The sequence below is a fragment of the Echinops telfairi genome, unplaced genomic scaffold (genome assembly GCF_000313985.2).
Source record: "Echinops telfairi isolate 266 unplaced genomic scaffold, ASM31398v2 ScPeMD7_4225;HRSCAF=4972, whole genome shotgun sequence".
NCBI classification, from domain to species: Eukaryota; Metazoa; Chordata; class Mammalia; order Afrosoricida; family Tenrecidae; genus Echinops; species Echinops telfairi.
Window position 1 is genome coordinate 7,153,834 of NW_022108124.1, and position 18,072 is coordinate 7,171,905.

Here is an 18,072-nt window from a genome sequence, read left to right on the forward strand (position 1 = left end):
CTCGTCAGGAGGCATTTGATGGAGCCTCTTTGAAGTTGGGTTCCGAAGTGTAGAATTGGCAAAGTTCTTGCAAGCTTCCTGGTAAGTTTTTTTTTTGGGGGTGGCACAGAGTCACCTTATTTTCTGACCGTGTAACAGGCCACGTTGTGAGAGGGTGGTTTCTGGGTAACTTCCTCTTTGCAACCAATGTCATTTTTGTGAGCCTGAGTCTCGTTTTATGGAGGTGTGGAGTCTTAAGCCTGGGTGGCTGCTAGGCGGGGGAAGGCAGACATGTGTTAACATGTTCAGTATTTGGGGAAGTTCCTCATGTGCTGAAATCGACAGCACGTTGCAGTGGCAACCGAGATCATGGTGGGGAAAATGGTGTGTTTCTTGTAAAATTTGGGTTGTAAGGGCTTTCGCGAAAAACAACAAAAAACTCCCTTTTGTGAGGTTACCTGTGCTATAGATTAATTTGGTGATTTCAAGTGGGAAATGCTGGATCCTAGTTAAAAGTTACATTTTCGCTGTGTCCTCAGTTTACTTAAAACCTTGCACCAGACAGAGCCATCCCATACCTGCATTCGTGCCGGTGTCATTTGCAGTTGCCTTAGAGACGTTTGCTGCTGGCTGGCTTGTTTTCCAAACAGGAACTTTATGCTAATCTAAACGAGCTTGTTAATAAAATATGGTGAGTGAAATGATGGGTTATTTTTAGTCTGAATGGTTTATCTCCCCTTCTCCTCCAGCTATATAATTAAGTAATCATCATCCCCCCCCTTTTTCCTAAAGACTCCACCAGATTGGATAATATTAGGCCCTTGTGGTGTTTTCAGCAACTTACCTAAAACAGCAATATAAACCCTGGTTGCACATGGAAGATACAGTGCGGGACTTGTTGGGTTTCCCAGTGTGATTTCATTTTCATTTTTAAGTAAAACCCATGCTACAAGTAAGGGGTATATTTTCCGTAATCCTGAATTTCTTGGGACTGTGTTCTCACCATTTTAGTAAGGTTAGAGTCTAGGGAAGTAGGGCAGCTTTGTCTCCATGCACACGAAGTTTATGTTGGATTTCATCATGGGAGTTTATGGCCGGCCTCCTGAGTGATCATTGAGTTCTAGAAATACTTAGCTCAGACCGGTGGGGGAGGGGCGGCAGAAAGGAAGCGTGGCGGAGAACGGGGAGGCATGTGATTGATACACGTTGATACTTTCTGCTCCTAAATCATGGCTCTTCTACTTTTTTGAAATGTGCTCTTTCTCCTTTTTACTGTCCCTGCTACCCTGTACCATCTGATGGATATAATAACTGCCATTAAATTCACAAATGACTACAGTTTCTTGTTCCTTTTTATTGTCATCAACAGTAGTTAGAAACAGGAATGTAATCAGCAAAATACTTATATGGTGTGTGTGTGTGTGTGAAACACGTGCAGGGAAAAGTTTTACTTACTGTTAAAGAAACTGTGTAAATTGTTAGTGGCTTCAAAGAGTGCAAAGGTCCCATCTATTCAAAAGGTATTTCTCTTCTGACCCAGACCCTTTTTGGTTGTTAATACGGGAGGTCAATGGAGCGGCCCCTTGTGGAGATTGTATTTTTGCCACGTTTGCTCCAAATAAGTGCTAGACATTTAAATAACTTTTTAGTTTTGCCCAGAAGTCTTTCTGGTACTCTCTTCCTCCACACCTAATTCAAGTTTTTTGCAAGATTGGTGTAATGCATGCCTCGGAAGAGCAAGAAATAACTGTTTCATGTGTACTTGGAGGCTTTCCTGTACTGTGTATGAAAAAGGCCAGGAGCTTAGTTGCAACACAGAGGTTACTGATAAAAGATGTGATTAATGGACCTTTTGAAAGACAACCTGTTGAATAATTACATCTGCTCACATATAGCAGTGCAACACAAGTACAGCTCTTTCAGTTGAGTAAGTAACTGACTAAGACAAGCCCCCTTCTATAATTGATTACAGTAATATTACTACAAAAGAGTTCTGAGTCTGCATGCTTTGTTCTAGTGGAAGTGATTTGTTGAGTTTGTTCATATTTAGTGTTTTGGTGTTTGTTCTGAAGTGCCAGTGAATTTGACTGATGTCACAAGTAACGTTTACAGTTTTATGTCCCTGAATGCAGAAGAGGAAAGCAGTTACCATGTGCTATTTATACTTTTTACACACAAACATTCCCAAGTACAAGGGCTAGATCTTTAGACTTGTGTGCTAAAGAACTGGTAAGCTATCCAGTTTTGTAGTTTATTGTGTTGGGATCTGTCTCTTGCTGAAACACCAACAGAAACGTGAAGTTTAACAAGCAAAAAGGACAACTGTGTGTGAGCTGAGCTGGAGAGGTTTGACTACTCCCTGCCCCTGGATCCTTGCCATTAATTAATTGCCTGGTGACCATAGAGCACTGTGTAAAGGGGCGGTGGAGCCATTCACAGCTCAGGCCAACCAAGTGAGGTGGGTAGTATAGGAAGTGCTGGCCTCTTTGATCAGTGATGAAACTGAGAGGTGCAGGGAAGCTAGTTCACAGCATTTGTTCAGGGCCACAAAACAAATGATGCACTTTGACTTAAACCTAGGTCTTTCTGACCCCAGATCTCATGGTTTCTCTAGATAACTTGGCCAGATTTCTCCAGCTCTTTTCTTAGCCTTAGTTGTAGTTATGCTTTCGAAAACTCAACATTTCTGATCAAGCTTAACATTTTATAACCGGACATGCCTACTAACTGGACCAAGTGATTATATGATAAATGAGATTCATAGGACTCCCATCATCATTGTGCTTATTAATCCTGGGAATGATTTCATAAGATGATACCTTTTTGCTATTTGCCATATGATCGACAGGGTTCGCGAAGTAGCCTCTGGAAATATTACCAGTAGAAATCAGAAAATTGGATAGTCTCTTCTAGGGCAGGAAGTATGTGTCCCCTGCCTACATTTAAGAAAGAGGAGCAAATAGCTGTTCTCAGAGCATCCAATCCTGACAGAGATGCACTCAAGAACCACCAAGTGGTACCTCCTGGTAAGTGGTCGGTCGTGTAGTGGTTTGAGCAAGGAGCCTGGTGGCGAACTGCTTGGGCTCAAACTCTGACTGCACTCTTTACCCGCTCTGGCACCCTGGAAAAGTAACTTTTGTGCTTCACTGTCCTCATCTGTAAATGGGCTAATCAGCGTTGTAGGTTGTGAAGAATTTCAGAACTAAGGTTCTAAGCACCTTCGGGTGTGGGAGGAGCTTAGAACAAAGTCTGACCATGTAGGCACTGAGCTGTTTACTGAGCGGATGGGTGTCAGTGTTCGTTCGCTTCTTTGTGTACAGCCTTCACTTGTTACTAACTTCTGTTGTTACTGTTCGGGCGCCATCAAGTGGGCGCCAGCTCATAGTGACCACATGTATGTTCAACAGAAAGAAAGCCTACCCCCGCCCTGGGCCTCACAACCCGTGGTGGCTGACTGCAGTGACAACATTGCCTTGAGCCGCTTCCTCTTTTTCACTGACCCGCTAAGCAGGATGTCTTCTTCTTTTTTTTTTAAATCAGTTTACTGGGGGCTCGCACAACTCTTATCACAATCCATCTGTCCATCCATTGTGCCAAGCACATTTGTACATTTGTTGCCCTCATCATTCTCAAAACATTTGCTTTCTACCTGAGCCCTTGGTATTAGCTCCTCATTTTCTCCCCTCCCTGCCCGCTGCCCCCTCCCTCATGAACCCTTGATAAGTTATAAATTATTATTTTGTCATGTCTTACACCATCCGACGTCTCCCTTCACCCACTTTTCTGTTGTCCATGGGGGGGGGCGGGCAGTGTTATATATAGATTCTTGTAATCCATTCCCCCTTTCTACCCCACCTTCCTTCCATCCTCCCGGTATGGCCATTCTCACCTGTGGTCCTGAGGGGTTCATCTCTCCTGGTTTCCCTGTGTTTCCAGCTCTGATCTGTACCAGTGTACCTACTCTGGTCTAGCCGGATTTGTAAGGTGGAATTGGGATCATGATAGTGGGGGGAGGGAGCATCTAGAACCAGAGGAAAGTTGGATGTTTCATTGCTGCTACAGTGCACCCTGACTGGCTCGTCTTCTCCCTATGACCCTTCCCTGAGGGGATGTCCAGTTGCCGATAGATGGGCTTTGGGTCTCCTCTCTGCACTCCCCCTCATTCACAAACGTGATGTCCTTTTTCAGGGACTGGTCTGTCCTGATAACATTCTGAACAGTGGTTCTCAACCTTGCTAATGCCGCGACCCTTTAATGCAGTTCCTCATGTTATAGTGACCCCCCCAACCATGAAATTATTTTCATTGCTACTTCATCACTTTAACTTTGCTACGGTTATGAATCGGGCTATCCCTGTGAAAGGATCATTCAACCCCCAAAGGGGTCTACTTCTGAAGAGTTCACAGCTATGGAAAACTCTCTGGAAGCATCATTCTGCGAGTTTTAATCCACTGGATGGCAAGTGGCTTTTGTAGTTTTGCTTTTAAATTGTTTTATGTAAATGAGATCACGCAGTGGTCTCCCTTTTGTAGTTGGGTTGTCTTACTGACCTTAAGGTTTTCGTTTCATTGCAGTGTTACAGCATGGCAGCCATAGGGTTGCTGAGTTTTCAGAAATAGACGGTCAGTCCTTTCTTCTTGGTTTTTGTTTTAACGCCATAGAAAAAAGTAGCTTCGTTTTCTGAGCTCCTGGAAGATTGTAAAGGTCTTTTAAAAAATAAAAGTTGAAATAAAGTGTCTTTATTTAATCAGGAGGCTTTGATTTTCGGCTTTCCTGTACCAAGGACTAGATTGAATTGTAACACTTCAGTGGGAACAGTTTGGTGCAGCTTCCTATGTCAGTTGCGTGCCTTTGTTGGTTCTCTGCCTCTCTTGGTCTGTTAAAACTATTCACAGTGCATGTGTTTGAAATATTTTCCACATTCTTTATCAAGAAGGAGAGATCTAGGATCTGGCCACCTTGGACTTTGGGCTGGTTCACCACCTCAGCAGAGTCTTTCCCTAGCCTAGAACCTACCTTCCTGTTCCATCTTTTCAGCTGTTACCAGAAAGTTCCATTTGGATTTCTGTTTCCTCTGAAAATCTGTGGACCTTGTCTTTTATTTTCACTTCCTATTTTTACCACTCTTGATTTAACTATGTGTAGGGTTGCTGTGAGTTGGAATTATGACTTGGTGGCAGTGGGTTTGTGCTGGTTCTTTTCTGATAATCTGAGTGACTGATAGCCTCGTTGTAGCAGTGAGGAAACTGAGCTTCAGGTAGTGAGGGGGGAGGGCTGGGTGAGGCACCCTCTTGCTGGGTCACGCTAGGTTAGCAGTTTGAAATCACCAGCTGCTCAGAGTGCCAACGAAGAAACATGAGGCTTTCTACTCTTGGGAAGATTTGCAGAGTAGGAACCCCCCCACGGGAGTTCTTCATCCTGTGGGGTACAATACATTGGAATCACTCGATGGCAGTGCATTATCTGATTGGAGCCATGATGGTTTTACTGGTTGGCGGTTCAAATCCACCAGGTGCTACACAGGAGAATGATGGCGCAGTCTACACTCATAAAGATCAAACCCCATTACCACGGAGTCAATTCCAACTCATAGCTGCCCTCTAGGACAGAGTCTGTTTCCACCGCTGTATTTGTGGAAGCAGCTGCCACCTTTTTCTCCTGGGGATTGGGTGATGGGTTTGAAGCTTTGACTCTGGTTAGCAGGTGAGTGCTTAATCATTGTGCCCCAGGGCTCCTGGCATGAAGATTACTGCCTTGAAAACTCTCTATTCTGAGGGGTCACTGTGAGCAGGCATCCACTCTAGGGAAATGGTTTTATTTTACTTTTTCCCCCATCTGACTTAAAAGGCTAGTGTGCTTTACTGGGATTCTGTTGCCTTCTCAGTGAACGAATGACAAATGAATGAGTGAATGAATGGGCTTTAGGTCTGGATTATTATATTGATTTTCCTAGGCGATTGCTTTGAGCAGCCTTTCTTTTCTATGGTATGTTCTGTAACTACTGACAGTGTAACTTTATCTAAAGTACTGGTTTCATCATGTCAGTCCCTGCTGGAGAACCCGTAATGGGCTTCTGGTTGCCAACTGGATTGCGTCCATCTGCCTCAGTCTGCCTGGAAAGGCTCCATTCTCCCCAGTCAGCTTTATTCCCCACCCTTCCCAGGTCGGCCTCACACTGTACTGCAGTTCTGCCATGCTCGTTCTTGCTCTGCCTGTGCACATGCTTTCCCTGTCCTGGGCCTGCGTTTGGCCTACACTTCCAGCCCTGCTTCTTTCTCCTGTAAAGCATCTTCTGGTCGTCTTGACTCCGGCTCTTCTTTCCCTGAGACTTAATTGCGTTTAGTGAGCACTGCACACAAATAACTATTCCTTGTTTTGCAAGGATTATCTGACTCCAATGACAGGTCACTTTTATTTTTTAATGGAAGGACATTTTTCTTTGAAATATTTAGCATAAACCTAGACTTTTGTATCAAGAGCTGAAATAAAGTCCAGTGACATCCTGTTGATGTGGCGGAAGCTGCTTTTTCAGGCAGGCCTTCGGGGATTAGATATTGTGGGCACATTTGAAGCTGCCCTGTGGAGTGGAAATCGACTTTATGCCAGTGTGTTTTTTGAGTAAGGTTGGTGTAATAGCCACCATATTGGAGGTAAAACCTTCAGTCTGGTTTGGAATTCTTCTAGACGAAGTTAACTGTATCCTGTTAATGTAGGTGCTAACGGGAGGCTCTGGTTAGTAGGAGCACACCTACTAACGGACAGGGAAAGGTCTGCAGTCGGAAGAAAGGTACTGCAGTCTCCTTCCATAAAGAGCACAATCCTGGCCCCGATGGGAGCAATTCCACTGCCCTATGGGGAAATGTGAGTTGGAATTCCCTCGACAGCAACGGGGGTAGTATAGGCCCCAGGGAAGCTGACATTTAAGATCTGGCAATTCATTTTTTGTCTTTTATGCTTTTTTTTGTTCATTCCCCCCTCCCCCTCAGCATGTTTCAGTAAGATTATGTAACACTCACGCTGTGATTGCTTTCTGGCCACACTGGAGTCTTACTTGAACCATGGCTAGTAATATGTTAGCATTCACGATAGAGCATATCTTAACACATTGTTAATAAGTTTAACTTACTTAGAGCATTGTCTTAACCATCTCTCTTCTGTAGGTTTTTATGGCAAGGCTGTTTTTTTCCAACCAGAGTAACTGACTTTTCTAAAGGCAACTAATTTGGTTTTATAGCCCATCAAACTTACCTTAATATGTAGAGCATGACTGTGAGTCAGAAAAAATGGATTAGATTTACCTGCCTTCTGAAAGCATAGATCTTAGTTCAGAATTAATATAATTATACTATAAGATTCATCTTTATGTACACTGGTACAGATAGGAACTGGAAATCCAGGGAATCCAGGGCGGATGATCCCTACAGGACCAGTGGTGTGAGTGGTGATACTGGGAGGGTAGAGGGAGAGTGGGTTGGAAAGAGGGAACTGATTACAAGGAACTATATGTGACCTCCTCCCTGGGGGACGGACAACCGAAAAGTGGGTGAAGGGAGACGTCGGACAGGGCAAGATATGACAAAATAATAATTTATAAATTATCAAGGGCTCATGAGGGAGGGGGGAGCAGGGAGGGAGGGAAAAATGAGGACCTAATGCCGGGGGCTTAAGTGGAAAGGAAATGTTTTGAGAATGATGAGGGCAATGAATGTACAAATGCACTTTACACAATTGATGTATGTATGTATTGTGATAAGAGTTGTATGAGCCCCTAATAAAATGATTAAAAACAAAGACAAAAAAAAGATTCATCTTTAAAGATCAGTGATTAAAGTTCAATAAATAAAAATAAACCCAGATTACAGAAGTTATATAAAATGAATCCATGCTAGGAATAGGTGTTACTTGTTTACATTGAAGTGTTGGTCACCTGTGTACTTCTCTCACTTATTGAAGGTTTCTTTCAAGTGGTAGACAATTTGGGGAGCAAGAATCAGAAATAGGTCATTTCAGTATTTTAATAGAATACTAATATATGAAACTGTACTCTGGGCTCAATATTTTTTTAATCTTAAAGGAGACGTTTGCAACTTTTCAAACATTGAAGTTCGTTTACTCTTTAGGAATGAGCTATCAAGCTATTAAGCCCTCCCACCCCCCAATTCCCTGGAGAGTAGAATGCTGTGAAGAGGTCATTGGTAACTCATATTTCATAAATAGTTGTCTGTTTTGCTTTCTTCTCCCTTAATACATATCTACTTCAATGGTGTATAACATTTTGCCGCTGATTCAGCATTAAGTAAATAAATAGCTGTGTTTTTTTTTTAATAAAACCATGGTTGCATGGGTAAACATTTAGCATTCTGTAGTGTGAAGAAGTTTGGATGTAATGTTGTTCAACAGTTTCTGTATTATGATTCTACAACTCAGTCTTTCAATTTAGTTGTTTTTGTTTTTTTTTCCGATGAGAAGGGGATCTTCATGGGAATGTGCTTGATGTATGTAGAGTCTTTAAAGATTAAAAACGTGCAGCCTTACCTAGACGAATAGATCAGGTTGGAAAACACTTGATTTAGCATAAACAAACATCTTGCCAGACAAGTTATAATAATAGCATATTTTGGTGGTTACTTTTAACTGCTAATAGAGTTTATGGGTTAGGAAAAGGTGTTTGGGGCCTTTCCCTTAATTTGAACAGGCTAATTGGGTAGAGTGTTCACTAATGTTGTTTCTATTTTTTGGCTATCAGATGTCATTAACTCACAGTAAAAGCCAATTGGGTCATCTGCTGTGGGTTTCTGAAATAAGGTAATGGGAATAGATAATGAATGAATTTTCTTAATATCTCCCTCCCTCCCCCCTTTCCTTCCGCTGCAATTGTCCTTTAATGGGATAGAGTTTTTCACAAGTGTATGAATTCTAAGGTACCATTTATAGTTTAATATTCTTCGGCACTTTTTAATAAAAAAAATGAAATAGCGTCACCAGTTTAAGATTTTCCTCTAGTAAAAGTGCCCTGTTTCTTGGTAGTCCTTAGTGAGTGGTGTACATCTGTGAGATCAGGGACTGGAGTTAGAAGGAAATCCGTGATTGTGACCAGGAGGAGTGCTTTCCTATTCAAACTGACAAGCCCTCAGTGGGTTTCAATCTTTGACCTTCAGCCTTCTCATGCCCTGCCTGTGAAGGATAACAGCTATGAAACCTGGTAAGAGGTGCTTGTACCTCTGACTTCTCGACTGGATTGCTTTGGTTTGGTCCCTACAACTGTTAGTATTTAAAAGATCTTCTCAAAGATATGTTTAAATGGAAAAAGGCAAGATGCCGTTTTTGCTATAGAGGGAGGGGAGTGGAAAGGAGGATGCGCACGTGCATTCTGTGTACATACTTGGTGTCTGCAGAAGGACGAGATTAACACTGGGTGTGGAGGTGGGATTGGAGTGGAGGATCTTGTGGTCAGATGTGGCAGAGGCTTATTTTCATGTCCTGCGTTTTGAACCATGTTAATCTTACTGTGTTTTTTCAAAAAGCACCCTGATTGCTAAAAATATAAGTATCCATCTCAGAATTCTTAGTTCTTCTCTTCCCTTTATTTTGGACTGAAAAGGGAAAGAAAAAACCACGTTAAATTTGTTCTGTGCACCACCTTTAGAGCTGGAGCTGCATATTTCTAAAACCACTTGTTCTCATGCCTCAGGTTTGTTGGCAGAATTAGAGCCACCAAGTAATTGCCTGCTTGAAAAGTATTGTTGGTTCTGTTGTTCTGTTTCGTGACTGGGTCATTAGAGACCTGGGGAAGTATTCATTGAGAGTGAGATAGTGATTTTTGATTATCATCCAAGGTTAAGAATTGGACATTAACTCAAAGCAGTCCTCAAAAGGAGGCTTTGGTCGTGTAGAGCACATAGGTGTTGTCTGGTATCAAACATACAGTTCTGCCCATGATTTAGAAACCACATGAGAGTGCAACTGATCTTCGGAGGCCTGTAGTTGACAGTGGGATTTGTGGGACTGTGGATTCTGGGGGTCATGAGGATCATACCAGGGCGTGTGACCTCATAGTTAGTTGCTGTTAATTCGATCGCAGAGTACATATATATACTCGAGTATATATATGAGTATACTGAGTATAAGCTGTACAGTGAACCCTCGCCACTTCGCGCTTCGACATCTGCGGCTTCACTCTATCGTGGTTTTTGCGTAACAGCGCATGCTCTGTCATTACTGCCACTGATTGGCTCATACTGTACACGCTTGATGCCATAAATAATATAATAAATAATAAATGATAATTGTAACGTCCAAAATGTTTTACTGTATTTTCCCTTTTTCATTTAATAAATTGGGTAATACGAGTGTAATGGTGACTAAAGGGTGTTTTTTCATGTCCTCTATGCTCTAACTACGAAAATATTTGATTTACAAATAAGGAATCTTACTTCGCGGAATTTCATTTATCATGGTAGGGTCTAGAACTGATTAACCGCAATAAACGAGGGTTCACTGTATATGAGTATACTGAGTATACTGAGTATAAGCTGACCCGAATATCAGTGAAGGCACCTAATTTTACCACAAAAACTGCATTAAAAATGTGCTGACAATGGATGGATGGATGGGTTATGATGCTGTACGAGCCCCCAATAAAATCATTTTTAACACCCACCCCAAACGTGCTGAAAAGTGGTGCATACATGAGTATATATGGTTTTTGTGCATCATAAAAAAGGTTTTCTGCAGCAGTTAGATCATCAGGCCTGTCTTCAGATGTACGTCTGGGTAAGGCTCTCTTCTCCAATGTTGGTGCAGAGGATTTACCTGTCAACCAGGGGCTTCCCGTGATCTTAGATAGTTTTGTCTTCAAGAGGCAGACACATTTGATTCAAATTTTATTTTTCATCATCGTGTTTGCGGTCTCTTGTAATTGCTCATTGGCTGGTCTGTTCACCTGTAAAAAGACATAGTTGTGTTCAGAGGAGCTTTGGTGCTGCTGTGTTGGGCTACGAGCTGTAAAGTTGGTGGTTCAAATCTCCCTGGGAGTTGCTCCCTGGGAGAAGGATGAGGCTGTCTGCTTCCGTATTGTGAGTCAGAACCCACTTGTTGGCAGTGGGTTTGGAATTTTGGATTTGGTTAGTTGTGCTCATCTGACGTTAGTTTCTCTAAGATGGGCAAGCTCAGAGAGGGAGCACCCATTTTCATTTACTTGGTCTGGTCCACAGTGAACCCAGCACCTGTAGGCACCTCCTTTGGCACTAAGAGGGACTGCCAGGGTCTGTGTTTGCTCTTTTTGGCAGTAGATTTCTGATTGTTACTGTGGTGAGGAGCTCCGTGTCTGGTCTTAGCCCCGCTACTTATGTTGCTTTAGTTTCTGAATCTGAAAACCAGCAATAAGGAAAAATGAATACTGTCCTCAAAGAGCAGTTAGGAGGATTGGGTGAGAGTTCTGTTAAAGGTGTCAGCGTAGGGTCTGGTACACAGGAAGTCCTCAATAAAGGACCTTTGTAACAGCAGCAGCAGCTGTAGAGAGAGGCAGAAAAGGGACACCGTCCCTTGTCCTGTAAACTACTGTGGCTTTCTGTGCCAATGGCAGGGAATGAGGAGGTCTGAATTTCATTCAGAGGGCTGGGACTGTGTTTGTTCACTGCTTTTGTTGCTCACCCTAATATCAGAATGTTTACTATAGTTTTGTTCGTTTCTGATGCATATGCTTTAGAGTAATATTTCTCATGGATTATATTTCAAGGGGAAAGAAAAGGTTGCTACCTTTCTTTAAAAATGTAGTCTTTTTGCTCCCAGGAATGGAATTCTTACTCCTTTATTTCAAGGCCATCATCACTTCTCATCAGTGAATGAATCCTGCCTGGGTCAGTCATATAAAATACTCACGTGATGGTTTATGAAAATATTGATGTGGACTCTGAAATATGACACAGGACAAGACTTGTTTACATGCGAAAATAAACCAAAATTTCCGTGCATCAATACCCAACGTGCCCTCATATTCTAAAGTAATTTTTTATTATTTTTATGTAAAAATATATGCATCTCTAAGCCTGTGTTGATTTTATTATGAATAATTTTATTATTGAATGAATTTAGGAGATACTGATTCAAAAGACTGAAGAATAATAATTCTCCACCCTAGTAGATTTCTTTCTTTCTTTCTTACCTTAGCAGATGTAAAGTACTTGGAACGAGAACTAAGTTGCTATTCTGAATGACAGAGCACAGACAAGTTACGTTTTTGATGCCACTTTGTAGTATTAGAGGTTCTACTGTGGTTCAGACCCACCAGCTGTGCCAGGGAGAAGATGAGGCTATCTTTTCTCCTTAAAGATGACTTCTTAAAAAAAAAAAAAGAATGACATCTTCGGTTTTGAGAACAATGAGGGCAATGAATGTACAAATGTGCTTTATACAATGGATGGATGTATGGATTGTGATAAGAATTGTATGAGCCCCTAATAAAATGATTTAAAAAAATGAACCATTTCAAATAAAAATTAAAAGCAATTTAAACACACAAACACACACACAAACACACACACAGACACACACAGAATGACATCTTCGGAAACCCTTTTAGCAGCACTATCAATCAGAATTGACCAGATGACACAGTGGGCTTGTGTTTTGGCGATATTAGAGTTCTCCAGTTAGAATGCCCCAATTTTGGGGTTCTGATTGCTATGAAGTGTAAACATAAGACTTTGGAGGAAATAGATAGTTCCTAATAAAGGGTGGTTTTCATTCACAGTGGAGTAACAGTTATCTTAAGTTTCTTCTTTCCCACTAGAAGGGAATCAAGCGGCCATCAAGCTCAGAAGCAACAAAGCCCACATGGAAGAAGCACACCAGCCTATGCAACCATGAGGTGTCCAAGGGATCAGGTGTAAGGCATCATCAGAACAAAAAATCTTACATAGTGAATGATGGGGGGAGTGCGGAGTGGAGATCCAAAGCCCATTAGTAGGCCACTGGAGATCCCCTTGCAGAGGGGTCTCGGGGAGGAGATGAGCCAGTCAGGGTGCGATGTAACAATGATGAGAAATACAATCTTCCTCTAGTTCCTAAATGTTTCCTCCCCGCTCCCACTACCATGACTCGAATTCGACCTTGCAAGTCTGGCTAGACCAGAGGAGGTACACTGGTACAGATAGGAACTGAAAATACAGGGAATCCAGGACGGATGAGCCCTATAGGACCAGTGGTGTGAGTGGCAAAACAGAGAGGGTAAAGGGAGAATGGGTAGGAAAGAGGGAACCAATTACATGGAACTGTGTGTGACCTCCTCCCTGGGGGACAGACAACCGAAAAGAGGATGAAGGGAGACGTCGGAAAGGGCAAGATATGACAAAATACCCATTTATAAACTATCAAGGGCTCATGCGGGAGGGGGGAGCGGGGAGGGAGGGGAAAAATGAGGACCTAATGTCGGGGGTTTAAATGGAGAGAAAATGTTTTGAGAAACGATGTACAAATGCGCTTTACACAATTGATGTGTGTATGGATTGGAATAACAGTTGTATGAGCCCCTAATAAAATGTTAAAAAAAAAAAAAAAAAAGTTCACCTAGATAGTTTGTACTGAAAATAGTATTTAAACATGAACGTGCTGTGATGCATTGGTTGTAGGAAATCTCGCGGTTTGATTGAAGATTAGCCTTTTTCTTTTTTGTCTTGAAAAAAAAAAAGTTTTATTGAGACATAATTCACATATTGAGTGGTTCAGTCATATCAAGAAGAGTTGTACAATGACTACCACAATCAATTCTAGAATATTTTGTTCTTGTATTCATTGTTATTAGCTTCCCATTTATTGTATTTATTTTAAAAATCATTTTGTCGGGGGCTCATACAAATCTTAAAACACTCCTCATCTTTTAGTTGTGTTAAGTACACTTGTGCGTATGTTGCCATCAACATTTCCAAAACATTTTTTTGGGCCCTTGTTATCGACCCCCCCCCCCCAATGCATCCTTGATCAATTATACAATATTGTTATTTCACGTCTTACACTGTCCCTTGTCTTCCTTCACCCACAGATTAGCTTCTTGCTGTGATACTGGTTTCACCAGTAATCACTAAATTGGGTGATCTCTTCTGAATGAGAGTTATTTCTTGACGAGCCAGTTTCTGTGCTTCTCAACTCTCTTTGTAAACAGCACTTAGAACAGGGCCTGGCACACGTGGGCTTTCCATTTGTGTTGGGTTGATTGTGTGAGGCTCTCTGGCAGAGCTCAAGATTTTGAGTATAATTGTACCTTGCTGCTTGTAGGGTGCTTCAAATACACAAAACTGGAGAGATGCTCCATCCAATTGCACAAATCCATTGCCTCTTGGACTTGTTGGTTGTACTTTGCAATGGTCTGTTTGACAACCTCACTTCCTGTGGCGGTCAAGTCACTTTTCAGGTTTTGGAGTCTGGAAAACCTCATTTCACCTCTGAACAACATAGACTTACGAAGAGAAGCCCAAACCAAACAAAAGCAGCCCAAATCCGTTGCCGTTGAGTTGATTCCATTTCATAACGACAACCCAAGAACCCAGCAGAATTCCAAGGCTGTCATCTTTGGGAAGTAGACACCGTCTCCTCCCATGGCGAGGCCATTCCCACTTAATCTCTGCCCCCTCCCCTGACCTCACCTTGCAGTTAGCAATCGGAGCCTTTGCCTGACACTGGTAAGCCATTTTGCCTGACTTTTTAACCATTAGTTCTTGGTCTTCCCATGTGTCTGCAAATCCATATACCTACTCTGTCCTTCTGACTGTCCGTCCCTTGGAACTGATAGGATGTGCATGCTCCATGCCCTTTGAGTCTAAGTTACTAAGCAGTTGCTTGACAGGCAGTGCTGTGGCTCAGATTAGTCTTAATGTTGACCTTTGCTGATCTAACCCTAATGTAGTATAGCCATCTATGTCCTCAGCTTTTTCTTCCCACGCTTCTGTTCAGAATAGGCTGGCATTAGATTTTCATTTAAGGATGATGAATGGTGATGACACTGAGTTGGAAGACAGGAGGGTCACCGATGGAAGAAGTAGGACTGGGTGTTGCTAGCCAGCAGAGGAATCAGGGCAAGATCCTCGACTTCTGACTCCTAATGAAAATGTGCATGACAATCTGAGATCTGGGGTGTTTGCTAGATGCTAGTCCATTAAACTAGTAGAAACCTACCAAGTGGAAAATGACTTTTGTCTGAAGGGAGATAGATATTTCAGGTGCTTTCTAGAAACTAGGATTTGCTGTGAGGGAAAATCATATGATTTTCAATTTTAAAAACTTTGCACTAAAATCATTAAGTGATTAAATCAAGATTTCAGTGATGAAAACAAAATTTCATTTATAAATAAGAACATAAAATGTATCAGTAGATAAAAAAAATCAGGTTTGCTACATTTAATGAACAATATGTTTACTTGCTTCTGAACATTAATGAAACGGGCAAGTTACTCTTAAATGGGCGAATGAATAGAACTGTGTCTGTGCAGGAGCGTATTTTTGTTGTAGTTACATTACAGACTCTTCTGTTATCTCTAGGTTCTCTGTTGCTTGTGTGTGGGCGTGTTTTCTAATTTGCTGCTTCTCTTCTTGGCGTGTTCCTTCTTGGGGTCATATACTACTGTGTGAATGTCCTGGCCTTATTTCATCTAAGCGCATCACTTGCTTTTGCTGCCTGTGTTCCAAATGACTCATGTATGTTTTGCGAGTAGACAACTGTTTGGCTGATTCATTTGATCTGACAAATCACATAGATGTGCCTTAGTGCTAGAGAGAACTGGTCCTGACAGGGAAAGTTTTTTTTTTCTCCCAAGGATGGTGTGGGGGTGGAGATGATTATGTGTTGTAGCATTAAAAACAAAAACAACTACCATTCCTTCTGTCAGCAACCTTTTAGGACAGAGTAGAACTGTTCCCTTGGGTTTCTGGGGTTGGACACCTTTAGAGAAGGTGAACCATACAACATTCAGTGAGCAGCTGAGCAATTAACCACTGTGCCATTAAGGGTTCTTTGTTACAGCATGCTAATGCCTTTTTGATAAATATTACAATCAAACTACCTGGTATTTAAAGGTCATGGTTTGAAGAGATTTTAAGTTAGATTTGGGAATAAATACTGCATGTTTTGCTGAATCTGGGAAACTCTGGATACACTATTTTCTTGTCTCTCTGAGCCTTAGTTTCTTTATTTGCAAAACATGTATTTATTACCACCTTTCACTTGTTAGTTTGTGTCGGTGGCTTGTGTGTTGCCATGATTCTGGCAGCCGTGAAGTCACGAGCATTTAAAAGGCCAGCAGGGTCATTTGTGGTAGACAGGTTTCGGCAGAGCATCCAGACCAATACAGACTAGGAAGAAAGGCTTGCTGGTCTACTTTTGAAAATTAGCCAATGAAGATCTTAGGGATCCTATAACAAAACATTGCCCACCCAACACAGTGGTGCTGGGAGATGAGCCCCTCTAGGCTGGAAGGTACGTCAAGGGCACAGTGGCAACAGCAGTGGCCTCTAACACATCAGTGACCTTGAGGAAGGATTTCACTAGTAGAAAAGAGAACGTTTAGGTTAAGGACAGTAGTCTGTTTTGTTCTGTGTTGGTCCATGTGTAGTTCCATATTCCAAATAGGCTCTGAGGTGATTAACAACATAGGGAGGATTCGTGGCAGCGTAACCATTGAGTTCCTTTGGGTCATAGTAATTTCCCCCCAGCTTGTCCCTGTTTAAGGAAGACCCCTGATGGGGCAGTGGTTAAAGTGCTTGGTTGTTAACCCACCACGTGCTCCGTTGGGGAGATAGATATGGCAGTCTGCTTCCCAAAAGATGAGTCTTGGAAGCCCAATGGGGCAGTTCTGCTGGCTGTGAGTCAGAATTGGCCTGACATCAGTGGTTCTGGGGTGCGGCTTGTCCCGGTTTAGCCTATCAAGTCTCAGCAGCTCAATTGGAAGTGTGCTTACACAGCTGAGTGCAACAGGCCATGGGGGTGGCTCTAAGTTCTTCCCATTGGCACGGTTTGGCCGTGTGTTCATCTTGGAAGTTCTTGGAAGGGTTTACTTGGTAGTCCCCCTGTTTGTTGTGTATTTTAGCCATGTCAGCATTTCACACATTCTCTTAACAACTTCATTGTACTGTACTGAAAATGATATATTTACTGTAGTCCTTTATTAGCATTTAAATTTGGATTGCTAATCACTTTTCTTCTGGTTACAGAGTCTCATAGACTTTGAATCTCTGTCATAACTGAAAGTTTCCACTAATGCATATGTACTCACTTTACCCTTGTGTTTTAAGATACTCACTACATTCTCATTGCCTTTCCACTCCACTTCTGCCAGTGTCTTGATCACACTGAGTTTAAAAACCTCTCTGTCACCAGTGAGACTCCCCCCACCCCACGTAATCTGGCGCCTGGCCACCTCGCAGACGTGAATTGCATTGCTCCCTTCCCATCACCGTGTCCCTGCTGACAAGCGGCTCTTGTCTGGGTGGCTGTGGGTTCCTCGCGCTCTGCTCTGAGATGGTCATATGGCTGACCGCCTTTCTCAGATCTCAGCTCCTGGGCCCACCTCAGAGTTCCTGCCCAACCTTCAGTCATAAGACCTTCTTCCCCTCTTCAGTTATTTCCTGAAATAGCTTTGGTCATTTGCTTTTATTTATTTATTTTTAACTCCCCTCTGGAGTTTAAACTCCATGAGAACAGGAGTGGACTGTCTGGTTACTCCACCTGCAGTAACTAGAACAGGACCTAGAACAGGACCGGGTAGATGTTTCGTACCTGTTTCAGTGAGTCATGGTCTCAGGAATGTTTCTGTGACCAGCTGACACCTTTCAGAGGGGAGGTGTAAGGAGAGTCTGTTGTGTTAAATTCATCTTTCCATTTGGAAGCCCATGGATGTATGTGATGGCTGCTTGGTTCTCTTGAAAGAGTGGCATGTACTTTAGATGGCATTTGTATGAATCTGGGGGGGGGGGAAAGAAACACCTCAAGCCAATGGGTAATTTTTTCTACATAAAGATAATTTTATTGGCTTCTACAGCTCTTATAACAATCCATACACCAAATGTATCAAGCATATTTGTACATATGCTGCCATCATTGTTTTC

At 42.3% G+C, this 18,072-nt stretch overlaps 1 protein-coding gene across 2 annotated transcripts in view; it reads left to right on the forward strand.

Moving 5' to 3' along the window:
* The window catches only part of TBL1XR1 (TBL1X receptor 1), a 179,546-nt gene continuing 161,474 nt past the window's right edge, over positions 1–18,072 (forward strand). For both annotated transcript variants that reach the window (XM_045294981.1, XM_004708592.2), the window contains exon 1: positions 1–81. The gene's annotated coding sequence lies outside the window, so the exon portion shown is untranslated. The remainder of the gene's footprint in view (positions 82–18,072) is intronic.